Genomic DNA, 26509 nt, shown 5'->3' on the forward strand with positions numbered 1-26509 from the left:
AGGAGCTTTTAGGTGGAGTGCAGTGCGCGCAGTACTGGCCCCACCCTTTACACCCATGGTTCGTGTGCCGTGGCCAAGCAAGCTGGGACGTGGCAGCGAGGTCCTTGGGTCGTAGGTTTTATATCGGAGTGGCCTTCTCCTATGCAGGTTTCTTACCCGGGCTGGAGGGGTCTGCCTCCCCTCCTAGGTCGGTCCATACTGCCCGGACCGGGGCCGAGGCCGCCGCAGTTCACCCTGTGCCCGGACTGGGGCCGCCGCCTCCCACTCCCTGTCCGGACCGGGGCCTCCGCCTGCCTCACACGACCGAGGCCGGGGCCGCCGTCTCCCCCTTGCTCCTGCCCGTATCGGGGCCGCCGCCGTCTACCCTTCGCCCGGACCGGGGCCGGGGCCGCTGTTGCTCTCCCTGTGCCCGGACTGGGGCCGCCGCCTCCCACTCTCTGCCCGTATCGGGGCCTCCGCCTGCCTCACACGACCGAGGCCGGGGCCGCCGTCTCCCCCTTATAATATAATGCTGGAGAAACTCAGCAGATCAAACAGTGTACTTTATATAGCAAAGTTAAAGATACATAATCAATGTTTTGGTCTTGAGTTCTTCATCAGGGTAAGGAAAAATGTCGGCAGGCGCCAAAACACAATGACAGGGTGGGGGGAGGGGTAGGGAGAGGAGCACAGTCCCAAAGGCAGGAGGTAATAGGTGTATATGGGAGGGAGGGCACAGTAGCAAGCAGGGTGTGTGGGGGGGTGGGGGATCTTCCAATGACCAAACCTTTTGTTTCTGTGTCCCATTTCCATACTCACTTGTCCATCCATGATTTAATGTAACTTGGAGGAACAACAGTTGATTGTCCATCTTGACACTCTTCAATTGAATGGCATTAACAGCAACTTCACCAGTTTCAGTTAAACTACTCTACTTTCTCTCTCCCTTCCCTTTCCCCTTGTCTTCTTTCCCTGAGCTTTCAACCCCCCTTCAGTCTCTATGGACAGAGCCATCCCCCCTCCACCTCCTTGCTGCTGTGTTCTCCCTCCTTTTTCCATCTATTACCCCCTGCCTTTGGGTTCATGCTCTTCCCCTACCACTTCACCCCCCCCTCCCCGCCTACATTTTGTTTTGATGCCTGCTTACATTTTTCCATACCTTGATTGTCATTTTGTCATGGTGGAGCAGCTTGTGTGGTCTGAAGATCCCAAGAATAATGCCATCTGGAGCTATGTTCCTGGTAGGGCCACCCATGGTGGTAAGGTTGAGGATGAGGACCCTGACAAAGAACAATCCAACCAAGTTCTCAATGGTGGAACAGGCAGATGAACTCAACGGCTGTGAAGGCGCACGAAGACTGCAACAAATCCATCAGCTCCAATCACCATGATTTCCTTGCCATTAGAATGAGTTGGTTGATTTGGTAAGTGCTGTGTGCTTCTTGGAGTTCAACATCAAGTGCACATTAAACAAATACACGCATGGCCATCTTTGCTCTGTGGGCACCGGAACAAGGACCATAATCCTCGACTACAAGGGATAGCCACGATGAACGGCTCAAGCCCAAAATGTTGGTTATGTATCTTTATCATCACTTTATAAAGCATGCTGTTTGACCTGCTGAGTTTCTCCAGCGTTGTGTTTTTATATTGCTGAGAACACAGCTCAGGTCATGTTCCAAAGACTTGCGAATTGGTGGTTTAATTGGCCACGAGATCAGAGGTGATTGGTAGATTCTGCAAGGAGTTGATGAGAATTTGTGGAGAATAAAATTAGATGGTTGAACATCTCTTTAGTGTTTAATGTTAACCCCAGACTATGTGTTGCATAAATACATGTCTTTACATTTGAACCAAACTATCTTGCATTGAATATCTACACCACAGGTGGGCAACCTTTTACTTAAAACCCACATTCCACCTTAACCATTCCCTTTGTCAAATGTGCTCTCTGATGGGTAAGGGATTGCTTAAGGTGATAAGTGAGTGGGGGGAAAAAAGGTTGAGCAGTACTGCTCTAGAGCCAATTGTTACTGAAATATTTTGCTTGAGAAAAATTGTCATTGGCCCATTTTCTTTTGAGTTATGAAACCATGCACATAAGGAGTCAATTGGGTATGATTAAAATAGTGGTTTTCATATGTTTTTCTTTTCACTCACATACCACCTTAAATAATCCCTTACAAATCACAGAACACTTATGGCATAGGGATTACTTAAAAAGGTCTGTGAGTAGGAAGCACTGGTATCAGATGTTCTAACTATTGAACACTACAGCACAGAAACAGGTTCCTTGGCCCATCGAGTCTATGCCAAATTATTTATTCTACCTGGTCCCAATGACCCACACCCAGACCATAGCCCTCCATACCACTCACAGTCATGTGCCTATCCAATCTTCTCTTAAATGTTGATATTATTCACCATTTCCACTGGCAGCTCATTCCACACTCCATCATCATCATCTGAGGGAAGAAGATCCCCCTAATGTTCCCATAAACATTATCCCTTTCACCCTTAACCCATGTCCTCTAGATCTTGTTTCATCTAATCTCAGTGGAAAAAAAAACATTTGCATTTTGCCCTATCTATAATCCTCATATTTTTGTATACCTCTATCAAATCTTCCCTCATTTTTCAACAGTCCAGGAAATAGTTGGAGTCCTAACTTTTTCAACATTTCCCTATAGCTTAGTTCCTCAAGTTCCGACAACATAATTGTAAAATTTCACTACACTCAATCTTATTGATATCTATCCTATAATTAGGTGATCAAAACTGCATACAATATTCCAAATCTGGCCTCACCAATGTCTTGAACAGCTTCAATATAATCTCATAATACTTTGATTTATAAAAGCTAATGTGCCAAGAATTTTCTTTATAACCCTATCTACCTGATCTACATTCCCAGATCCCTCTTTTCTGCCAAATCCACAGTTCTCCACCATTTACCATGTAAGCTGTATCTTAGTTAGTCCTCCCAATGTGCATTAAATTCCATCTTTATTTTACAGCTCATTTTTTCAGATGGCCAAAATCCCAAGCAAGCTTTCAAAGCCTTCCTCATTGTAGTTCCATCATAAAGTCATTTGCAAATTTGTTGATCCAATTCACCACATTTTTATCGAGGTCATTAATGACAAACAATGGGTCCAACACTGATCCCTGAGGCACATCACTTGCCACAGGCCTCCAGTCAGAGAAGCAATAATCTAATACCAATCTCTGGCTTCTCCTGCAAAGCCACTGTCAAATCTAATTGACCACTTCATCCTGGATGCCAAGCGAATGAAATTTCTTGACCAACTTTCCCTTCAGGACCTTGTCAAAGGCATTTCTAAAGTCTCTGTTATCAACATCCACTGCTTTTCCTTCATCAGGATTCCTGGTAACATCCTTGCAAAACAGCATAAGTTTGATTAGGCATGATTTACAATGCAGAAAGCCATGTTGACTATCCCTGTCTACCCAAGCACTTCTCCATCCGGTGTTTTACAATGACTTCCAACAATTTACCCACTTCTGTATAAGCCTCCCTCAGGGTCGAAGGGAATATCTTCACAGGCCCTTTTGTTCTTAATATATCTGTCAAAGCCTTTGGAATTTTCTTTCACCTTGTCTGCCAGAACAAACTCATGTCCTCTTTTATCCCTCCTGATTTCCTTCTTCATCATTTTCTTGCATTTCCTATGTCCTACTTTTTCCTTGCTCCCGATACCTGCACTACACCTCCTTCTATTTAATCAAAACCTCAATATTGTGAACACCAAGGTTCCCTATAGATGATTGTCTTGAGTTTAATTCTAACAGGAACATACAAATTCTACATTCTCAAAATGACTCTTTTGAAGCCCTCCCACTTACCAAGCGCACCTTTGCCAGAAAACAATCTGGCCCAATCCTCATTATCCAGATTTGTGCTGATACGATCAAAATGGGCTTTTCCTTTTCTCCAAGTTAAAAATTAAACCTAAGGACCAGACCTATCCCTTTCCAAAATTATCTTGAAATTAATGGTATTAGGATCATTGGAAAGAAAGTTTTCCCCTACACACACCTCCATTAACTGTCCCAATAAGAGATCCAGTATTGCATTCTCTCTGGTTTGGAGCTTTATGTATTGATTTAGAAAACTTTACTGAACACATTAAATGGCTCTAATCTGTCCCGCTCTGTGATAGTGTGGGAGTCACAGTTAAAATCCCTTCTATCACAACCATATGCAAGTATGTACTACCTCTTTACAAATTTGCTTCTCCACCTCTGGTTTACTATTAGTATTCTGTAATATAATGTGATCATCCCTTTCCATCAATATAGTCTTAGTACACAAGTCCTCCAGTTTGTCCTGTCGTGACACTTTCACTGAGTAGTAATCCCACCCTTTCCATGTTATCCCTCCCAAGAGTAGTTTACTCTTTTAAACAATACTTTGCATTTTTGTTTTATTGTAACCATATCCTCTGCCCTTTTATTCTTGTATTATTTGCTGAACAGTATGTTGCATGACTTGACTGGATAGCAAGCACAATAATGTTTTGCACTATGGCAATGTGGCAATAAGCACTTAGATTCAATATGATTCAATTCCCCTCGCATGGCAAACCCTTACCCAATGCCCTTCCTTGCCACAGCTCAACACAGAGTCCTTAGCCAGGCAATGAGATCGGGGATGGCTGGCTCTTGCTCCAGAAAAAAAAACACTCCCTAGCATGGGAGCACTCCCTCACATGGGAAACAGCAGCTGTTAGGGCTGGGGTAGTGGGAGCAGCTGGTCCTTGGAAGGGGTCAGCTGGGTGAGCGAGCTCGCTGGGTTCGAGGTCGTCGTTCCGTAGCTTGGCCTGTTCCAATAAATTGGCCAGTTCAACATGGCTAGTCAAGTCATTCTTACCCGACTCGAGTAGTCGCTGCTTCACGTGCCTCGAGCGGACTCCCGCAACTAGAGTGTCCCAGATCTATTCTTCTTCACGGGCCATAGCTGCTTTGTACCTGCACTTCTTGACAAGTGTCCACAGATCCAGCAGGTAGTCATTAATGGTCTAACCTGACCATTGGTGATGTAGGGTGAGTTGGTGCCATTCTAAGACCTTGTTTTGCAACTTCAGGTATCTAGGCTTCAATGCCTCCATGGCAGCCTCGTATGCAGTGCAGTCCCTGATGACTGCATACCCTTTCATTCCTATCCTCGAATCGAGAGCGGACCTCCTGAGTTCATCGGTGTGGAAGACGTATCTGGTCATGTTTAGGTAGGCCTGGAAGAAATCTAACCAGTATATGAACTGCTCAACCACATCTGGGCCAGAGTATCTATCAGCAGCGTACCAGGCTTGAGTAGCACTTCAATTGTTTAGGGAATAAGCTAATAAAATTGTAGTGTGAATAACTGGAGGGAAAACAAATGCTTTAATTAGCTTATAACTATGGGTAAGGTCTCACAGTAGGCTTTGGAAGGGTTCTGGGTTTAGGCGGGAAACCAGGGTTATATGTGAGCAGATGGTTGTGGAGCCAGGAGGCACAGCCAGCCATCAGCACAACACACTACCAATGAATCCCAGTTCACTGAACAACCATACTACACTGTGATTCAGCCAGCCAGGACATTCTCGATAGAGGTCCTGTAAAAAGTTGACATAGTGGTGGTTGGTAGTCTTGCCTGCTTCAGTTTTCTCAGGAAGTGCAGTCACTATTATGCCTTCCTGCCAAACGAGGAGATGTTGTGTGTCCACAATAGGTCACGAGTTAAGTGAACTCCAAAGAACTGTGTTGTATTTCTCATGTTTATCAACATAGTGTACACAAAGTTTCCCTGTCCATCTGGCAGAGCCTGAGAAATTATCTCCACTTTCTATTCTGTGAAACAAATTATGGAATAGTCCACTGGCACACCTTCCTTTGAATAAGAGATTTAAAGAAATAAAAAGGAGATAGGTTGTTTCCCATGGTGGGAGAGACTAGATCAAGAGTGCATAACTTCAGGATTGAACAGAGATGCGGAGGAATTTCTTAAGCCAGTGGGTGGTCAGTCTGTGAAATATGTTGGCTCAGGTGGTTGTGGAGGCTAAGAGATTTGTGTATTTTAATTAGAGATTGATAGATTATTGATTACCCAGAGCATTAAAGGTTATGGGAGAAAGCCAGACAGTGGGGTTAAGTGGGAAAATGGATAAGCTCATGATTAAATGGCAGGCAGATTCGATGGGGTGAATAGGCTATTTCTGGTCTTATGATTTTTTCCATAGAAAAAGCATATTTCATATTTTATCCTCCTCAGTTTTCCTATTTCCACAAATTAAATTAATCATTTCCAAAGAACCTTCCAAAACACCATTGTTTCCATTTTACTTATTAATAGTTCTGACAAAGGGATAAATTTACTCAGTAAGGTTGAGAATGATTCATTGTTTGGACTATAAAGTGCTATTACACTATTCATTTTAGTTATTACATTAAGAAAGTGTCAAAATTAAATGATCCTGGGAAATTAAATATCTTCCCCATGAGACAATTACACTAAAAGGTTTTGCATTTATATTTGATTCAAATTCACTCTTTTATCTCTACACTGCTGCAAAGATAAACACTTAAAAGACTGGAGCAGAATTGTCACAAAGACCACAGAAATAGACTAATTAGTATCTGTGTTTGTCTGCAGAATTCCCCAAATATGTTCTCACTATGCAGCGAGGGTCAGGTAGGCAGCTGATTTTCCATGGAGGCAACACATAAGAATATTTGTTTGAAAGCTTTTGCCTTCCCCAATGTGTGTGGTGGTGTTCGCCAGCCTCACTTCCGACAGCAGTGGCTCTACTCTGTGCACACATGCGCTTGGAATCCCTGATGGTTCGCTGAGCTTGGAGAGATACTGATGGGTATGCCAATAGGCAAAACAAAATCTGGCTTCTTAACAGATTTTGGGGGAAGGGAAAGCCTAGTCACCTAACTTAAATGTCGATTTCTCTTTTTGTTTCAATTTATCTCTGCAGTCTCCAAATCTCAAATTAGCATTGGTGCAGTATTAATTGCTGCTTCATTTCATATCAATGCGGAGTAATATATATTGTTACTGAGCGTCCTTCAGCTGGATTATTTGCGGTTGACATCATTTGAGAACATTCTTGAGTCACTGCCTCTGTCCTCCTGACAATCTTTTGCTGGATGGAGATCTCATTGGTTTCTGGCCAGCTATTTTTAAAATGTGGCCTAATTTAAGACATTGTAATTCAAGGCCTTTACATTAAGGATATTGATCTAGAAGAGGAGGATGATGTTGGGTTTTGAAGCATGGCAGTGAATTTGGAAGATTTAGCAGAGACGGCTTTGGCAGTTTGTCAGTGATTTTGGGTGCCTGTCATTGGTAACCATATCTCAGAAACATACAGGAGGGCAGGAGTCACATTACTGTGGGAAAAAAATGGTGGTGTTGCTGGAGCTACTGTAATGGCAGTGCTGTCGCTGATGCGGACCCAGAAGACCGAGAAGAGGAGTTACAGAGCTGCTCTGCAGGACCCTACTGTCTGGTCCTGATGCTGACAGCTCCAAACAAGTTTTAAATTACCTGTTAAAGCAACCATTTTTTTTATTTTAAATCCTGCAACGACGGAGGCCTGTGTCCAAGATAGTGGCGCCTGTGCTGGGCTGCTTACCACAAATGATTGCAGAGTCCCAGGGAGCAGCAGAAGCGGGGAGAAGCATAGGAAGTGATCCTACAGGGAGGTGAACACAGCAGTGGATCAGTGATGGACTTGATGGCTGAGCAGCCTGTGAGTTGCTGGTGATTTGCAGTTGAAGAATCCACACAGGTTGTGGGCTGCACGAGGCTGGCTCATGAGAACCAGAATCGGCCTTCACAAAGATGCTGAGGGGCTGCAGGAAATCAAGTCTTCTTGATACTTCGGTTCCCAATGATTTGAACTGGACTATATGCAGCTACAGAGGCCCTGGAAGCACTGGAGGAAGTATCTGAAGAAACTCACTTTTTCTACTCTTTCTTTTATTGTTAGGGGCATCAGGTAATGCTCAAGGCAACTTTGTTTTGACATTCAGTAGATGAAAGCTGTTGTAAAACCTCATGGTATTGGGAATTCAAGCAACTGGCAGCCTCAATCAACCAGGAAAAAAAAATCTAGGAAAATGAATGTAAAAACTTTAAATATGTAAGAATAAAATACAAAGGTTTAACATTGTAAAAGTAAATGTTCTCTTAAGTAACACCAAAACCTTTGGTGAAGATGGGGGCAAATTCCTTGGTCATTCTTTGCTCATAGAAACCGTTTGAACAAAGTTGCGTTTTGAATAAAGTGGTATTGCTCAGGGTAAAGAGCTGGTTTACGCTGCTCACTGTTGAGTGACTCTTTTAAAGTATCTCCTTGTCCCTGCTTAGTAAGAGTTACCCCTGGGGGAGGGTGCAGTTAATTATCTATAATGTTATTTTTCATCTTTTTGGCAGCTCTGTGGATATGGATGGAACCTACGGATGCAGCTCTGTGGATATGGATGGAACCTGCGGATGCACCTCTGTGGATATGGATGGAACCTGCGGATGCAACGATGGGTAAATGTTTTCGAAGAATGTGACTGAAAATAAAGTAAAATGCTTTGAGGTTTACGGTATATATTCATGCAAGTTCAGTTTGTTTGGTGGAAGTACAGTCTCGTATTTTTGCCCTTCGTCTTTTAAACTGTTTATACTTAATGTAGATGTATTAGCTATTAAAAGGGAGTCTCAAGCAACCAGAAAATAAACTTATCCAGCATCTACCAATCCCCATTGGTGCCGGATACCAGGAGTTTTACTGTAAATCATGCATATTACATTTTAATGTATTATTACATAACAATAAAAGGAATCTTTGAAAATTGTCTTGTAAGCAATGGAGATTGTGATTGACACTCCTTTCTCAGATAGCCATGGAGGTTCATTGGAGACAGCTGTGAATTTGTCACTGAGGTTTAGTTCCTGGGAAATAGAAAATGGTCCATGGTTCATGAGCAATTTGGCTGACCCTTTGTTTTGCTATTCATCAGCACTGATGGCAAATCATCCTTTGTGTCATTAAATGAGGTCAACCTCACAACCCATACTTATGGAAATGTCTGCTTCTGGACTGTGATGACTCAGAGCAAGGTGGCATTGGTTCTGGAGTGGTCTGAATGTAGGTTGAACAGTTTGCCACTCACCCTCGCGATTACTCCATTGGGAAGCTTATTGACGAAGTGCAATATTGCAAAGAGATCAAGAGCGATTAACCTTGCAACTCAAACATTTTAGAGATATTCTGATAGATATACTTTGTCCACTTTATTCACATTTAAAATACTTTATAGAGGCCGGCACGGTTAGCATTGCGGTTAGGACCATCGCCTTCCCAAGATCGTGTTATATGGCGAGCTCTCCACTGGCCACCGAGACAGAGGTGCACCAAAGAAGAGGTACAAGGACTGCCTAAAGAAATCTCTTGGTGCCTGCCACATTGACCACCGCCAGTGGGCTGATATCGCCTCAAACCGTGCATCTTGGCGTCTCACAGTTCAGTGGGCAGCAACCTCCTTTGAAGAAGACCGCAGAGCCCACCTCACTGACAAAAGACAAAGGAGGAAAAACCCAACACCCAATCCCAACCAACCAATTTTCCCCTGCAACCGCTGCAACCGTGTCTGCCTGTCCCGCATCAGACTTGTCAGCCACAATCGAGCCTGCAGCTGACGTGGACTTTTACTCCCTCCATAAATCTTCGTCCGCGAAGCCAAGCCAAAGAGAAAGAGATTACAGCCCTAGCAACCCGGTTTTGTAACTGGGGCTGTCTTTGTGGTTTTAGACATTCTTTCCATGTCTGCATGGGTTTCCTTCCAGTGCTCTGATTTCCATCTACCTTATATCAAACATGTAAATTAATTACTGTATTTGTAAGGCAGGGGCTTGTGGGATGGAAGGGCCTGTTAGCCTGCTGTATCTCCAAGTTAAATTAAAAAGGGAATAAACATTTCAGTTGCTTTTTTGGTGGATTTACACAGGATTATAAGTACAGTATATGATCTATCGGATTTGGCAAAAATATTATGTCAAGCTTATCCTCTCTGACAACAATTTGAACAATTGTATAAAACAAAATTAAGGAAAGGTTTGGTTCTCCACAAAGATTAAACCTCAGAACATGTATTTGGTTAGATGAGAGGATCTTGAAAATATATCTGGTTTCTTTATTGATGCGATATCAGAAACAGGCATGGTTATAGAAATGAAGAAATGCTATATTCTCAAAAGCTATTGCCTTCATGTGCACTGAAAGAAATGCTTTATGAATGTATCAGAAGAGGGAAACACAGCAAAAAAAGTGACACACAGATGTTGTAAATCTGTAATAAAAGCTCAAATTCCTAGAGATATTCAGTAGGGTAATATGGTTCAAATTTCAGGGCAGTGACCCTTGTCCAGCTCTGATGAAATGTCATCAACGTGAAATGTTAACTCCATTTCCCTGACCACAGGTGTTTTTAACCATATAACTGTTTACAGCACGGAAACAGGCCATGTCGGCCCTTCAAGTCCGTACCGGTTCACTTTAACAACTCCACTAGTTCCTCCGCAAACTCCTGAGGAAGCAGAGGCTCTCTCAGGTCGATACTAAAATATATCCAGCATTTTCTGTTAAAGAAAGAAACCCTCATTCTTTCATACATTGTGGGGAGAAATGTTCAGGGGATTCATCTTCATCAAAATAAACAGAAGTGGTAAGTAATTCTAAAAGATGATGCTTCCACACATGATTAGTGTTGGAGATAAGAGGTCATTTCCTTCCCCATTATGCTTCAGAGATGTTGAGATACATCTAATATCACACATAGATCTCATCTAATCTATTCCTTGTTCAGTTCACACTGGAAATTGATCTAGCCCAAAGGTTTGAGTTAGAATTTCAGATATGGTTGCAGAAGGTACTAGGTTTAGACCTATTAAGAGGTTTATTTTAAAGAGATTTGGACCAGTAGATGTTATCCATTTATAGAATTGTTTATTGCTAAACATCCTGAAATACAGTGAACTGCTTCATTTTAGGTGCTATTCAGGCAAGTATTTTATTTATTATTTTTTCATACATGTAATTAATAAACAATTATATTAGACAATAAGAATCTAAATTTAAGAGAGTTTCAATCATTTACATGATGGTTATAACCCCTCCCCTTCCCTCCCATATCCTCCATCCCTAAACCCCCCCCCACCCCCAAAGAAACATAAATAAAGGATATATAGTAATATAAAGTAAAGGAAATGAAAAAAAATAGCTTCACGGATTGCTCAGAGGATCACTTTCCAACACACAGAACTCCACCAAGGTTGATATGATCGATTTAGGGAAGAAGATTAACACTGGTCTCAAGAGGCTGGAAGAACATCATTACATATACATACCTAAAATGTGCTTGTGCAGGTTCAAAATTTGTAAAATTATACCATATTTATTTCTCAAATTATATGCAAGTTTCTCCAAAGGGATACAGCTTTGAATTTCTGCATTCCATTTTCCCATGCCTAAATGTGTATCTGATTTCCAAGTCACTGTAGTACACTTCTTGCCACCGCAAAGGCTATTTTATCAAATTTCATTTGATATATTGATAGTTTCAACTTAGGTCTTGTTCCTTCTATATTTCCCAATATAAATAAATCTGGGTTTTGTGAAAATACAATGCCTGTAACTTGTTCTTTAAAAAAAATCCCCAAGTCCATTCAAAACGTCTTTACCTTGAGATATGACCAAGTTGTATGCAAAAAGTTCCTGTCTCTTCACTCCACCTAAAGCATTGATCTGATAAATCTGATTTCATTCTATTCAATTTTTGTGGTGTCAAATATAGCTAATGAAAAAAATTATATAGGACTAAGTTATACAATCTCGATATATTTCTGACCATCTTTGCTCATCAACTGTAATATTCAAATCCAGCTCCCACTTCTCTCTAGATTTATGTACTCCATGTTTAGTAGTTCCTGTTTGTAGAAAAACTATATTGAATTTGTGCCCTTAACTCTCACGCATGTGCCAACTGAAGACTCACACATGCGCACAGGAATTAAATTAGCCATGCCCAGTCTAAGGACCCCACAACACCAACTAACAAGGTAAGTATGCACATTTTGGCTCTTATATGCCCTGTATCCCTGTTATAGTTTGTCAAATACAACATGAACTGTGGACATTTTATATATTTTTTTCTTTTTTAAAAAAATTATGCAGTCGTTTATGAGGATGGGTGTAAGTCACATAGGTTGCAAGTCGGGGAGTACCTGTAGATTGATTAAAAACAGAATGGAGAAATCTTGCTTAACTGAGGAGATTTTCAAAAGTGAAATACACTGCCATTTTACTTGCTGCAGCTGAACAGATACTTCATAGAAAAAATTATGACAATACTTTACAATAAGTTGAATTTAAAAAAGACCACAAACAAAAAAGATGGATAATAACTATTCAGTTTCTTTTGTGCAAGAAAAAAAGTGTCTTTGCAATAGTGCAGGGAGTCAGAGCAGAAGTAGGCCCATTAGCCCATTGAGTCTGCTCCACCATTCTAATCATGAGCTGATCCATCCATCTACTCATCTCCACTACCTAGCCCTTGAAGACCTGACTAATCAAATATCTGTCAATCTTTGCTTTAAATACACCAAATAACCTCACTTCAACAGCTGTCTGTGGCAACAAATTCCACAAACTCACAGCCCTCTGACTAAAGATTTTTTTTCCACATCTCTAGAGAAAGTAAAGAGAGAGTAACTCTTCCCATTGGCTGAAGAGTCAGAAAGCAGAAAATGTAAAATAAATTAAAGGAAGGAAGGAAACATGACACAAGGAAAATCTTTGACAGAGTGAGTAATCAGAATCTGGATGATGCAGATAGACCCTGACTTACGATGATCTGACTTACAATATTTCAAAACTTTGATCAAAATCCGTTATGGATAAAAGTAAGTCAGAGTCTACCTGATTAATGTGATTAATTTTGCTTCTCTGAAGGAAAAAATTCAGTCCAATCAGTGCATACAGATTGTTTCCTAATCGTGCTTTGTCAGACCCAACACCGTATTTTGGAAAAGGATGATCTGGAACATATGCGTAGATTGCCTTTGCTGGGGTTGAAGCAAGATTGAAGAGGGAGAGAGAGAGAGAGCAATAGTAATCTGTGCATGCATTCCAAATCACCACGTCGGCTGCGACATGGCATGGCACTGCTGCCCCTAGTTGCCAGGCGCTATCTCGGGCTCCTGGCAGGAGCAGGGACTTTGGTCTCTCAGCAGGAGCAGTTCAGAGTACTACCTGCACTAGTGGACCCATACTTATAATAATTTAACCTTACGATGCGAGTTATGGAACTGAACCCCATCATAAGTAGGCATCTACCTGTATTGTAAAAATGGGGTGGAGGAGAGAGATTCAATCCAGGCTTTGAAAAGGAAGTACATTGAAAGGAAAAATATTGTCAAGGCTGGTGAGACTAGTTGCATTGCTTTTGACTGGAGTTGGCATGGACTATATGTGCCAAACAACTTCTTTCCAAGTGAGTCTTTCTGTGATTCTGTTAGTGGACAGAGTTGGTATTTCAGACTGACATTCAATAACTGATTTAAGTTGGGTGTGAGTGTGACACCATGCCCCATCATCTGACATGCACAGCAAAGAGCATCTGAGAAATACCTTTCCATGTTTTAGTCTGGACTTGATTGTAGCAACAACAATAACTTGATTTAAATCACTGGAATTTTAAATGTTGAAGAGAAATGATATTTAAGATTTCACGATATTAGCAGGATTTGAGAAGTTCAATCTGCTGCTTGAACAGTTCAGGAAATGGTTTAAAAATTTGAAAATATGTTCTATTAGTGGTCAGGAAAAAGGAGATGGCAAATAATTAGAACTCTCTCCCCAACTGGTAATTGATGCCAGACCAATGGACAATTTTAATCTAATATTGATGATTCTTTATGACAAAAGATATTGATGCATTGGTCAGCTCCGTATTTATCTATTAGCAATGATTTTCCATGTTGAAAATAATGTTGAGAAATTCCGTCCATTCACCCACAGGTGCAGCTCATTGCCGGCCGGCTGCTGGATGCCCACCATATCGCCCTTGCTCAGCTGGTCCAGGTCTTGACCATACTCCTCCAGCACCCAGCGGCTGTAGAGGCTGGTACAATATGGATATTTAAAAGATCCTTAGGCAGGCACATAGTTGCAATGAACATAGAGAGTTTTGTGTGTGATGTAGGGAAGCTTTAGATTGTTGTGTGGGTTTCTATCAGTTAGCACAGCATTGGTTTCTTCATGTTTCTATTCTTTTATCTTTTTCAGCACATTTTTCTTTATATATTTTGTTTCTCTGGTAATGTGAGCATGGGAATTGGAGCATTGAAAACTAACATTCCAGGACAATAAGTAGTGGAGGAGGATACAATTATGACATATAAAAGATATTTAAAGATATTTGGACAGATGGATAGGAATAATTTGAAGTATGGGGCAAATGGAGGCAAATGGAGGCAAGTAGGCAATTTGGCTGTTCTGTAAAAGTAAATGACACTTTGTATCAGATGTGCTTTTGTTCAGTTGGAATATTCAAAGATGACTGATCAATTGAATGAGGACTGAAGCTGCTTATTGAAGATTACCCGAAAGGAAATGGGATGCACAATTCATTCAAATAGCAATGTTAGTGATAAATAAAGGCAGATCATGTATTCATTGGCAAAAATCCCTCAATATCTCTGTTACAAAAGTAAAACCTTAAAAATGGAGATCAATTGAACATTAAAAAAAAACATTGCAACAAGTTGGCAATCTTTTCTTAGTGGAAAGGATTTCCCGCAATGGAAAATTATTTGTTACATATCTTTACCCATATTAGGAGTTCTTCATTTCAACATAGACGACCAACTTGATAAAGTCTGAAATAACCTTTCATCTCACATTGTAGAGCATAGAACATTACAGCACAATACAAACCCTTTGGACCACAATGCTGTGCTAACCTATTGAAACCTACACAACAATCTAAACCTTCCCTCCATCACACACAAAACTCTCTATGTTCAGTGCAACTATGCGCCTGCCTAAGGATCTTTTAAATGTCCCTATTGTACCAGCCTCTACAGCCGCTGGGTGCTGGAGGAGTATGGTCAAGACCTGGACCAGCTGACCAAGGGCGATAAAGTGGGCATCCAGCGGCCGACTGGCAGTGAGCTGCACCTGTGGGTGAATGGACGGAATTGTGGGGTAGCTGCCCTGGGGCTTGTCATCCCAAGTCTGAGCAGTGGTCGACCTAAGTCTGGGCAGTGGTCGACCTCTATGGCAAGTGCACATAGGTGACAGTGCTGGGAAGCAGCAACAGCATCATCCAGAGGGAGGAGCCTCTCGGAGCTTCCACCACCGAGGACGGATTCGTGGGGGTGCAGCAGTCAGACGTGGGTTAAAAATAAAACTCACCCCTGATGTCTTCCCTAAACTTTCCTCTCCTTACCTTGTACAGATGTCCCTGATGTATGCCACTTCTGCCCTGGGAAATAAGGTGCTGGCTGTTCATCCTATTTATGCCTATCATCTTGAAGACTTCCATGAAGTCATTTCTTTCCTCCAAAGACAAAAGCCCCAGTTTTTCTCCCATTTCACAAAAATGCCAAAAAAAGTGATTCCTCATTTCATTGAGACATAAATCACTGTTGAAAACTACAAAATGATGATCACATGAATGCTAAACTCACTGACCCAACTGTCATTTGCACAGATGGTGCTGAGAAGTTTATTGGACAACTGACAAAGGATATAAGTGACCTCATAACAATTGCACCCATATGCTCTTATTTACAACGAATGGTTGGTGAAACAGAATAATAAGTCTAATAATTAAATGTTTGGAAGCAATCCAATTTCAAAAATATAATTTGTATTCAAGTCTGTTGGTCTCATGTTGAAAGATGGGGTTATTACCATTAATTAATGACTTCTCAGCTGTTCAAATTACTTAAGATTTTGCCCTTGGAAAATAACTACAAGGGCAACACTAGGATTTATAGAGCTTTAATGGAACTTGTTTAATGTCAGTAAGGTTTAAAGCAATGGCAGTGTCACTAATTTTCTGTGTTAAAATGTATCATGTTTATTGTTATTTAAACTGGAGACACCATTGTCAAATTCTTTGCCTGAGAGGCTATTTGATTCAATTTATCAAGTCACTTAAAAAGACAGTGGCTGGAAGATTATCTTGTGTCATCTGTAACAACCTCACAAAATAATAGCACATGCACGTTGTACTTTGTTTCCAGATGTGGGTTTTAACAAAGTGAATAAAACCAAATTTCTTCAGCAACTGCAGCGAAACATGAAATTCTATTCTGGCTTTGGATATTAGGCAGGAACCTACAGCAGACATTTTTCAAATTAGCCAACAAATTAATATTTGAACAACACTTTTTTTTAATGGTTGCAATACAATTCTTAATGTTCTAGGTATTTTGTGACAAATAAACTTGAAACAAATGCTTAAAACATCTTGCTTAACATTTTACATGAAATCCTAGCTTCAAGTTCATCAGAAGATTATTTGATCCTGTTGAAGCAAGTTATTTGAATTTTGTACAAATTAGTTTGGAAATGTAAGATCACAAGATATTGGAGCAAAAGTTGGCCCATTTTCTCATTGAGTCTGCTTCACCATTTTAATCATAAGCTGATCTATCCTCCAACTTGACCCTACTCCCTGGTTTGCTTCTTATAACCATTGATGACCTGACTAATTAAATACCTGTCAATTTCTACCTGACACACACCCAATGATCTCACTTCCACAGCCATCCATGGTAATAAGATCCACAAACTCACGATCCTCTGACTAAAGATTTTTTTCCGCACCTCTGTCTTAAATTGACACCCTTTTTTCTTGAAGTTGTGTCCTCTTGCCCTAGACTCCCCTGCCATGCGAAACATCCTTGCCACATCTAGTCTATTCAGGCCTTTCAGCATTCAAAATGCATCTTGGCGGTCCACCTTCATCCTTCTGTAGTCAAACGAGTAGAGTCCAAGAGCCAACAATCTTTTTTGTTATATACTAACCTTTTCATTCTGATATCATTCTATTAAACCTTCTCTGAACCATCTTCTTCTCCAGTATGTCTGTTCTCAAACAAGATGCCCAAAACTGTACCCTGTACTGCAAGTGAGGTTTCACCAGTGCTTTATACAGCCTCAACATTACATCCCGGCTCTTTTATGTTATTTTTCTTGAAATTAATGCCAAAATTGCATTTGCCTTCTTTATCACTGACTCAACCTGGAGGTTAACCTTAGGGGATCCTGCATAAGGACTCCCAAGTCCTACTTGCATCTCCAAATTTTGAATTTTCTCCCCAACTGGTCTTCTACCAAAGTGCATGACCATACAATTTCCACATTGTATTTAATCTGCCCACCGCTTTGCCCATTCTCTTCATCTATTGAATTCTCTCTGCAGACTTTCGATATCCTCAGCACCACCTGCTCTATCACCTATTTTGGTATCAACTGAAAATTTAGCCCCATAATCCACAGTAAATCACAAAATTCAGTAGACACTGTGGTTGAAGTAAGAACACAAAATGCTGGTCAAACAGTGTCTTTTATGTAGCAAATGCCAACTTCCACCTCAATTTCAAACTCACCTGCTCTATCTCTGATAACACTCTCCCCTTCCTGGATCTCTCTGCCTCCAACTCCCACAACTACCTTGACTACATTTCCTCTCACCTGCCCCCTGCAAGGATTCCATCTCCTTCTCTCAATTTCTCCGTCTCCATCGTATCTGTTCCCAAGATGAGGTCTTCCAGTCTAGAGCTTCTGAAATATCTGCCTTCTTCCGCAAACGTGGCTTCCGTTCCACCACTATCAACTCAGTGCTCATCCACATCTCTTCCATTTCTCGCTCATCTGCCCTGGCCCCCTCTGCTCTCAGATGCAACAAACAAACATCCTCACCTACCACCCCACCAGCCTCTGCATCCAACACATCATCCACCAGAATTTCTGGCACTTATTACAGGATCCCACCATCATACACATTTTTTTCCTCCCTTTCCATTTCGGACATCCTCTGTGAATAATCCCTTCATGATTAATTCATGCACTCATCCCTCCCCACCCCCATCACCTTCTGCTGTGGCCACAGGAGGTGCAACACCTGCACCCACCCCTCCTCCCTCACTATGGTCTGAGGCCCCAAACAGGCCTTTCACATGAAGCAACACTTCACCCGTACATCCAGAGGACTTATTTCCTGCATCCGGTGCACACTTTGTGGCATTCTATACATCAGAGAGACCAATCACGGACTAGGAGATCGCTTCGGTCAGCACCTCCATTCGTAATCACAATGACCTCCCAGTGGCCAACCATTTCAGTTCTGGGTCATACACCTGTGCTCACATGTCTGTCCATGGCCTTATGTACTGTCCCACCCTGACCACCCGCAGACTGGAGGAACAACACTTTATTTTCCATCTGGGCACCCTCTAGCTACATGGCATGAAAATTGACTTCACTGCTTTCACTGTTTGCCTTTTTCTTCCCCCTCCGCATTCCTGTGTTTCCAGTTCTTTCACCCACACAGCCTGTCTTTCCCCCCCTCTCCCTCATTGCTGCTGTCCCCTCCTTCCTTTCTCCACTCATCATCTCCTGCCTTGCCACTGCCCCCCACTACCGCTGCTACCCTTTTGGACACCTGTGGGCATTTTTTCATACTTTGATGAAGGGCTCAACCCTAAAACATCAGTTTTGTATCTTTGTCTCTGCTACATAAAGGACACTGTTTGACCTGCTGAGCTTCTCCAGCATTTTGTGTTTTTACTTTATTCCATAATCCAAATATTTATATACAACATAAAAAGAAGTAGGCCCCAGCACCAGCCCCTGTGGAAAACATTTGTAACTGGTAGCCAAACAGAATAGGATTCCTTTACTCCTACACTCTGTTTATTGCTGACCAACCAATGCCCTAACCATAGTAATATCCTTCCTGTAATTCCATGGGCTCTCATCTTTATTAATTGATTTGAATAGAGCCCATATGCACTGGAGGGCATTCAAAGAGGATTATCCAGAGTGCTTGAAGGAGATGCACTCTTAGTTATGGAGAAAGACAAAGAATAAATATTTTAAATGAGAAATGGTTCGAGAAAGACCATAATTAAGGGTTTTTTTAAATTTCTCTGAGGCATGCGGTTTATTTAATTCTGAATGTCATCAATATTATCACCACCTGCAATTCCTGTGAATGATTTATGGATGCTGGGTGATTTTAATACATAGCACTCATCGCCAAGCGAAACAAAGATAGACAAATCATCCTCTATCTCATGAAACCTCAAATTAAAACGTGTCATATTTTAACAAATATTTTATTAAACCGTGAGTGCTGATAATGTTGGGCCTAAACAGATTTAGCACTGTTATTAATTATATTAAGGCATGGAATGTGCAGTGGAGAAGAAAATGCATTTTGCATTTTAAAAAAATCATTTAAGAATAAATGGGATGCTGCCAGGGTTGACTGTGACAATATGCTGTGACATTGCACCTTGCATGATGGCAAATATGTGGCTCTGTCCACTGCAATAGCATGGATCACCAAGTGTTCCTATTTCAATTCCCTGCTCCATTCCCTTGCTGAAATGTCTATCCATGGTTTCATGCACTGTGAGACTGAGACCACCTGCAAATTGGAGGAACAACACCTCATCTGCCATCTAGGCACCTTCCAACTGGATGGCATTAACATTGATTTCTCTGGTTTCCATTAAAAGCCCAGCCCTTCATTTTTATCCCCCGTTTCCTTTCTTCCAGCTTGCGCTCATTCTCTCTCTCTTCTTCCCCCAACCCCCCCCCCCCCCCCAATTTTTCCTGTCTCCTTTCACAGAACTAAAATCAATTTTTGCCTTTCCTCTTATCATATCCAATTAACACCTTTAGGCTGTTAGGTTTGAACTCTTTCTCTCCCACCCCCACCCCCCTACCATTCTTCAATTCCCCCTCCCAACCATTCTTCTCCCTTAATCTCTAGTCTCTAAGATTTTTTTTTCCCTTATACCTTGAAGAAGAGCTCAGGCCTGAAACATTGCTAATATATCTTTACTTCCTACGGATGGTGCGAAAGTGGCATTTATGTGTATTTTTATTACAATCTTAGTGTCTGCAGACTTTTGTGTTTCACTGAGGACAAATCTGCCCATCTTATTGGGATAGGCTTCACAAGGCAGTTGCAAAACAGGAATTTGTTCAATGTTCTTTTGGTGTGGCACAGAGTGAAAATTAAGGAGGAGATGTGGTAAAACTGGATTAGGAGTAGGGGCCTGGTGGGAAAAGTCAGAGAGTGGAGAATATCTGTATGAGATGTTGGTGGAAGAAAGAATGAAAGCTTTGATGATAAGTGGCAAAGTTGAGCCTGACTTTCAGTGATCAGGGTTCAATTCTGACTTCTGCTGTTGTCCGAGTGGAGTTTGAATATTCTCCTTGTCAGAAGATGATCAGGATATGCAGGTGTATGATGGTTAGAGAGATGTCAACTTAATAAAACTTTGGTTGGTCCTCATCCAAAGTACTGAGTGCAGTTCTTGTCATCACACAATAGTAAGAGTGCAGAGGAGATTCATAGAAGATAGAATATAGAAAATTACAACACAATACAGGCCCTTCACCCCACAATGTTGTGCTGACCTATATATACCAGCACAAACAAAAATATACTAAACCCTCCCTACCTCATAGCCTGCTGTTTTGCTTTCATCCATATGACTGTCTAAGAATCTCTTAAATGCCCTATGCAAAGCATTCCATGCATCCACAACTCTGTGTGTAAAAACATTTACCCTTGACACTTTCCTCTCTTCACTTTGTATAGATATCCTCTGGTGTCTGTTACTTCCAACCTGTGAAAAAAGTGATGGCAGTCTACCTTATTTATGATTCTCATAAGCTTATAAACCTCTAGTAAATCACACCACATCCTTCTTCACTATAAAGAGAAAAGCCCTACCTCTGCTAACCTTGTCTCATAAGACATATTTTCAAATCTAGTCAACATCCTGGTAAGTCTTCTCTGTACCCTCTCCATAATCTTCAACATCATTCCTGTCAATTAGGTGACCAAAAATGAACACAATATTCTAAGTGTGGTCTCGGCGGAGATTTATAGAGCTGCAACGTTATCTCATGACTCCTGAACTCAATCCCTGACTCATGAAGCCCAGCATTTGGGAGGCACAGTTGGCATAGCAATTAGCTCAAGGCCTTTATAGCCCCAATGATCGGGACAGGGTTTGAATCCCCCGCTGTATGTAAGGAGTTTGAATGTTCTCCCCATTACTGGATGGGTTTTCCCCAAGGGCTCTGGTTTCCTGCCCCCCCATTCAAAACATACTGTGCGTGTAGGTTAATTGGTTGTAAATTGGGCAGCATGGACTTGTGGGCTGAAATGGCTTGTAACCATGCTGTATTATCTAATTTTTTTTAAATAAAAAATTTAAATACCATAGGTCTTCTCAACTATCCTATCAACCAAGATGTTGCATGGGGTGACTGGAGAGCCATAGTAAGTTTTCCTTGGATAGAGGAGTTGATGGCAGACCCAACAGAGGTACGCAAAGCTCTGAGATAGCAAGAAACATTTTCCAATGGTAAAGGTGTTGAAGACAAAATGTTTTAGCTTTATGATGAGTTGTGAAAGGTTTAGAGGGGATATGTGAGAGTGATTCCAATCTGCCCCACACTGTCTAAAAAAGGTGGTGGAGGTCATACTCTCACACATTTAAGAAGCATCTGATAAGCACGTGAATTGCAAAGGCATGGTAGACCACAACAAAGTATGCATAAATGGAACTAGTACAGATTAGGAACTTAATAATCAGCGGTGACATAGTGGGTCACAAACACCTGCTTTATGACTCTACAATTCTATGATCAGGGTGACCTCAGAGTCTCCAAAGTGCAGAGTGGAATGACGCAATAATAAAAGTTAAGAAGAATTCACTTTGGGAAAGATTGATAGCTTGACCTGCCTGCAGCAAACTAACTGAGGACAGAAACTTTCAACTTAAATGTTTTTTTAAAATTTAGACATAAAGCAAGGTAACAAGCCCCTCCAGCCAATAACTCATGCCCCCCAATTATGCCAATTAACCTACAACCCCATACATTTTGAAGGAAGGGAGGAAACCAGAGCACTGAGAAAAACACCCATGCAGATTCAGAAAGAATATGCAAACTCTTTACAGACAGTGCTGGATTTGAACTCATGTTGCTGGCGCTATAATAGAATTGCATGTCGCATGTTTTTGTCTTTACTCTGATTGCCCAGCAGTTTCTGTGCACACAGTCACGTAGAATCTGGATTGATATTCCAAAAAACAGGTACTCAAATGCTAAACATGACTTGGCTTTTGATTTAATTTGACTGCATAGTACAGATAAATATTATGCCTGGAAAGAATTTCAAGGTTGGACTCGCTTTTGCTTAAAAGAAATACAGGAAATGTGGACCTCATTTTCAGAAAACTGCTTTTTGTTATTTTCCAATATAATTTAGATAAAAACTTAGCTTATCATTTCAATGGAAAATATATTAGTTGACAAAAAGAAAAAAAAAATCTTCAATGAACTCCATGGTAAAGATTTTCTTGGCCACACACTTAACTTCAGGCACATCATGTTTTTAACAATTTATACACAATATGAAAACTTTTTGACATCACTTATTCGCATTTAAATCACCTTACTGCGCTAACATGAATCTGCTGAAGGATCATTTGCAGTGTTGCACTTGTCTAGAAAAAAGTAAGGGAAAAAAATTTGTCTCTGAATGGTTTAGTTGTAAAACAAATTCATATGCCATAGGTTTAATTCTCTGAACCTATTTTTAACTTATTTTTCACATATTCTAAAACTACTTATTGCAGAAATTTGTCAATAATATTGGAATAACATTTTTTCTGCTAAATTACTTCTTCATAAAGCTGAATAACATCATTTACAAAGCCTCAGTTTCATTGCCTCTCGTGCAGTGAAAGGTTAAGTGACATTATTGCTATCATTACCTACCTGGTAGAAGAGGAGCAGTGGACATGACTGAGGAGTCCTTCCATTCCAGAAAAGATTCATGAGAATCTTGCCAGGAGTTGGGGGTTTGATTTATAAGGATACTCTCACAGTGGAGGAGATTCGCTCCATGACCCGAGCCTGTTCGGTGTGCGCTGAATGCAAGCCCCACTTCTTCCGTCCGGTGAACTCCCATGTTATCAAAGCCACCCGCCCCTTCGAACATCTTAGCGTAGACTTTAAGGGGCCTCTACCGTCGACCAACCGTAATAACTGCATCCTTACGGCAATCAACAAGTACTCCTGCTTCCCGTTTGCTGTGCCCTGCCCAAGTACCACCGCCACCTCAGTGATACAGGCCCTTCACAGTATCTTCGCCATTTTTGGGTAGCCCAATTCCATCCACAGTGATAGGGGGTCCTCATTCATGAGCGCAGAGCTGCAACAGTACCTTCTGAAGTGTGGTATCGCTTCAAGTAGGACCACCAGCTATAACCCACGCGGTAACGGCCAGGTCGAGAGGGAGAATGCCACCATCTGGAGGGCGGTTACACTGTCTCTCCACTCTAAAGGTCCCCCCGCCTCTCACTGGCAGGAGGTTCTCACTAGTGCCTTACACTCCATCCGCTCCCTCCTATGTACCGCAACAAATGCCACCCCCCACGAAAGGATGTTCTTTTTCCCGAGGAAATCCGAATCAGGAACCACTGTACCGGCATGGCTCACCGTCCCTGGCCCCGTCCTTTTGCGTCGCCATGTCCAGCACTCAAAGAACGACCCCTTGGTTGACCGAGTGACTCTACTCCACACGAACCCGCATTACGCCTACGTTGAGTTTCCAGACGGGCGGGAGGACACTGTTTCGGTGCGGGAACTAGCTCAGGACGCGGTAGGCCCAGCAACACCCCAACCCAACCTTCCCCAACTCTTTATTCCCCAAGCCCCGTGCCGGAACAGAAGGACCGACAGCACCCCAACGTCCCGGGCCATCCTGCCGACAACATGGCTGGGGAATTGTGCAAAGGAGCGGTCGCACCCGACGAGCCCGCTGGCGACACCACTCCAGCAACCCCAATCCCGGCACCAGGGCGGTCACGCCGGATGGTCAGACCCCCCCCCCCTGCTACAGTCCTTAACCTACCCCTTCCATTCATTCTCTCCCTCGTTTTTTTTCCTTCCCTTCTCCCTCTTCAGCCCTTCCACCCCAGGGTCAGTTCTCCAAGAAGGGGTGAATGTGATAGTACAGTCCTATCACCAATATATATAGTTACAGTATCTAGAGTGTAATGACTGTGCTTACAGCGATTGGCTGAGAGCTTAGCCACACCTACTGTCTGGGCCTTAAAGGGTTGCGTTCCTAGCCAGGTTGGATCATTCCAGACTGGTCGGCCACCTGTGAAAAGCTCCTGTCTTTTGCTAATAAAAGCCTTGGTTTGGATCAACAAGTCTTTGGTTCTTTCGACGTGCTCTACAGTACGTCACCAAAAACTCTTGTAAACTTCTACAAGTGTACCGTGGAGAGCATTCTAGCTGGCCGCATCACTGCCTGGTATGGAGGCAGCAACTCTCAGGACAAGAATAAACTCCAGAGGGTTGTTAACTCGGACTGCGACATCATAGGCACCAGGCTTTACTCCATCAAGGACATCTACATGAGGTCATATCTTAAAAAAGCAGCCTTTCTCCTCAAAGATCACCCCCACCCAGGCCATGCCCTCTTCTCTCTGCTACCATCTAGAAAAAGGTACAGGAGCCTAAAGATGAGCACTCAGTGGCACAAGATCAGCTTCTTCCCCACTGCCATACTTTTCGTGCACTATTATTTTTTTATATAGTAATGTTATAAGGTGGTTATAATGTTTGCTCTATTGATCCTGCTGCAAACACCAAATTTCATGACTTGTTCGTGGCAAATATATTCTGATTCTGTTATGTCTCATTGTGTGTCTGTGTGTTTTGCACTGATGATCAGAGAATGCTGTTTCAAGATGTACAGGTGCAATCAGATGATAATAAACTTGACTTGGAATGAGAATCCAGGAAGTCTAGGTAACCCTGCTTCTGCAGAGTTTTAAAAGGCAGTGTGACTCTGTAATTTTGCCATCAATATATCTCATGATGGGGAAGCCTAGCAGAGTGCTTTGACTGGTCATCAAATAGAGTTGATAAGGCACTTGTCTTTTTAGATTTAATGTTAATGATATAGTATGGTAGAAGAGCCTTGTGGACCATAAAATCCATGCCGCCCAATTACATCCAATTAACCTACAATCCTCATTCATTTTGGTGGATTGGAGTTTACCAGAACACCTGGAAGAAGCTAATGCAGGTCATGGGGAGAACGTACAAATCCCTCACAGACAGTTACAGATTTGAACCTGAGTCATTGATGAAGCAATAATATTGTACTAACCAACATGATAATTGTACCATTGTCTTCTCACTGAAGCTCCTGAGTGTAAAACTTGGGTCTTTCCCTTTATCAGTGAAACCCTGTGGTCTGCAAGCTAGAATACACATCACAAGAATGTTGGAGGCACTCAGCAGGTCTCATAGCATCCATAGGAGGTTAAGAACATTAAGTAATGTTTCAGGCCTGAGCCCCTCTTCATGATATGAGCAAAAAGCAGACAGACAGGTTCCTGATTAAAATAGCTTCACCCACCCGTCCTTTTTATTCAGAAGCATGTCTGCTTTTTGTTCGTACATTAAAGAAGGGTTCAGGCCCAAATTTTTAGTTATTTATTATATCTTTTTCTCCTATGGATGCTATGAGACTGCCAGCAATCTTGTGTTTTTACCACAATCACAGCATGTGCAGATTTTGGTGTTTCACTCCCAATGCAATCAGAACTCTTCCCATTTAATTGCCTTCATACACCTAATTGCATTCAATTGGTGAAATAGCTTCCATCCTTCACTGCAACCCCCAAATATTTCACACCAATTACCTTCCACCAAAATGGAAAATAATTAGAGGTCATCCTTCAGTAAGCACAAAAGCAGAGAAAGTTGGTTATAACTAATGAAAAAAGTGTCAATCGATGGGAAAGATGATTAAATCACTTAATGATTCATTATTTTATTAGTAAGCTTTAACAAATCTTTTGCTCTTCCTTAGAGATTCTTACCAAAACCTTTATCCAAGCCTCATATGTAAAATCAATTACAAATCTAAACTTTTCCACAGTAATAGCAGGTCAGTAATCATGTCCACAGTTGCTAGTTTCAAATTAAAATTAAAGAAATGAATAGAAATTCAACTTTTGTTGCATTTGATGAACTAATAATTAGCTCTGTTTAGACCTGAAAAATCAACCTTTTTTTCTTTATCTACAGACAGCCTCACCTGCTGAATAGATTGAGTTTATTTTTGCTTTTACTACAACATAAGAATATAGTCTCATGGAATTAGGCCC

At 41.6% G+C, this 26509-nt stretch overlaps 1 protein-coding gene and 1 long non-coding RNA gene across 14 annotated transcripts in view; one reads left to right on the forward strand and one right to left on the reverse strand.

The window, feature by feature from the left end:
• The window catches only part of LOC138761906 (uncharacterized), a 53262-nt gene extending 44681 nt beyond the window's left edge, over window positions 1-8581 (forward strand). For all 9 annotated transcript variants that reach the window (XR_011356602.1, XR_011356598.1, XR_011356604.1 and 6 more), the window contains one exon: window positions 8429-8581. This is a non-coding gene — a long non-coding RNA (uncharacterized lncRNA). The remainder of the gene's footprint in view (window positions 1-8428) is intronic.
• The window catches only part of LOC138761905 (contactin-associated protein-like 5), an 857011-nt gene that overhangs the window by 318396 nt on the left and 512106 nt on the right, over window positions 1-26509 (reverse strand). The gene's annotated exons all lie outside the window — the stretch shown is intronic.

The sequence above is a fragment of the Narcine bancroftii genome, chromosome 4 (assembly GCF_036971445.1).
Source record: "Narcine bancroftii isolate sNarBan1 chromosome 4, sNarBan1.hap1, whole genome shotgun sequence".
NCBI classification, from domain to species: domain Eukaryota; kingdom Metazoa; phylum Chordata; class Chondrichthyes; order Torpediniformes; family Narcinidae; genus Narcine; species Narcine bancroftii.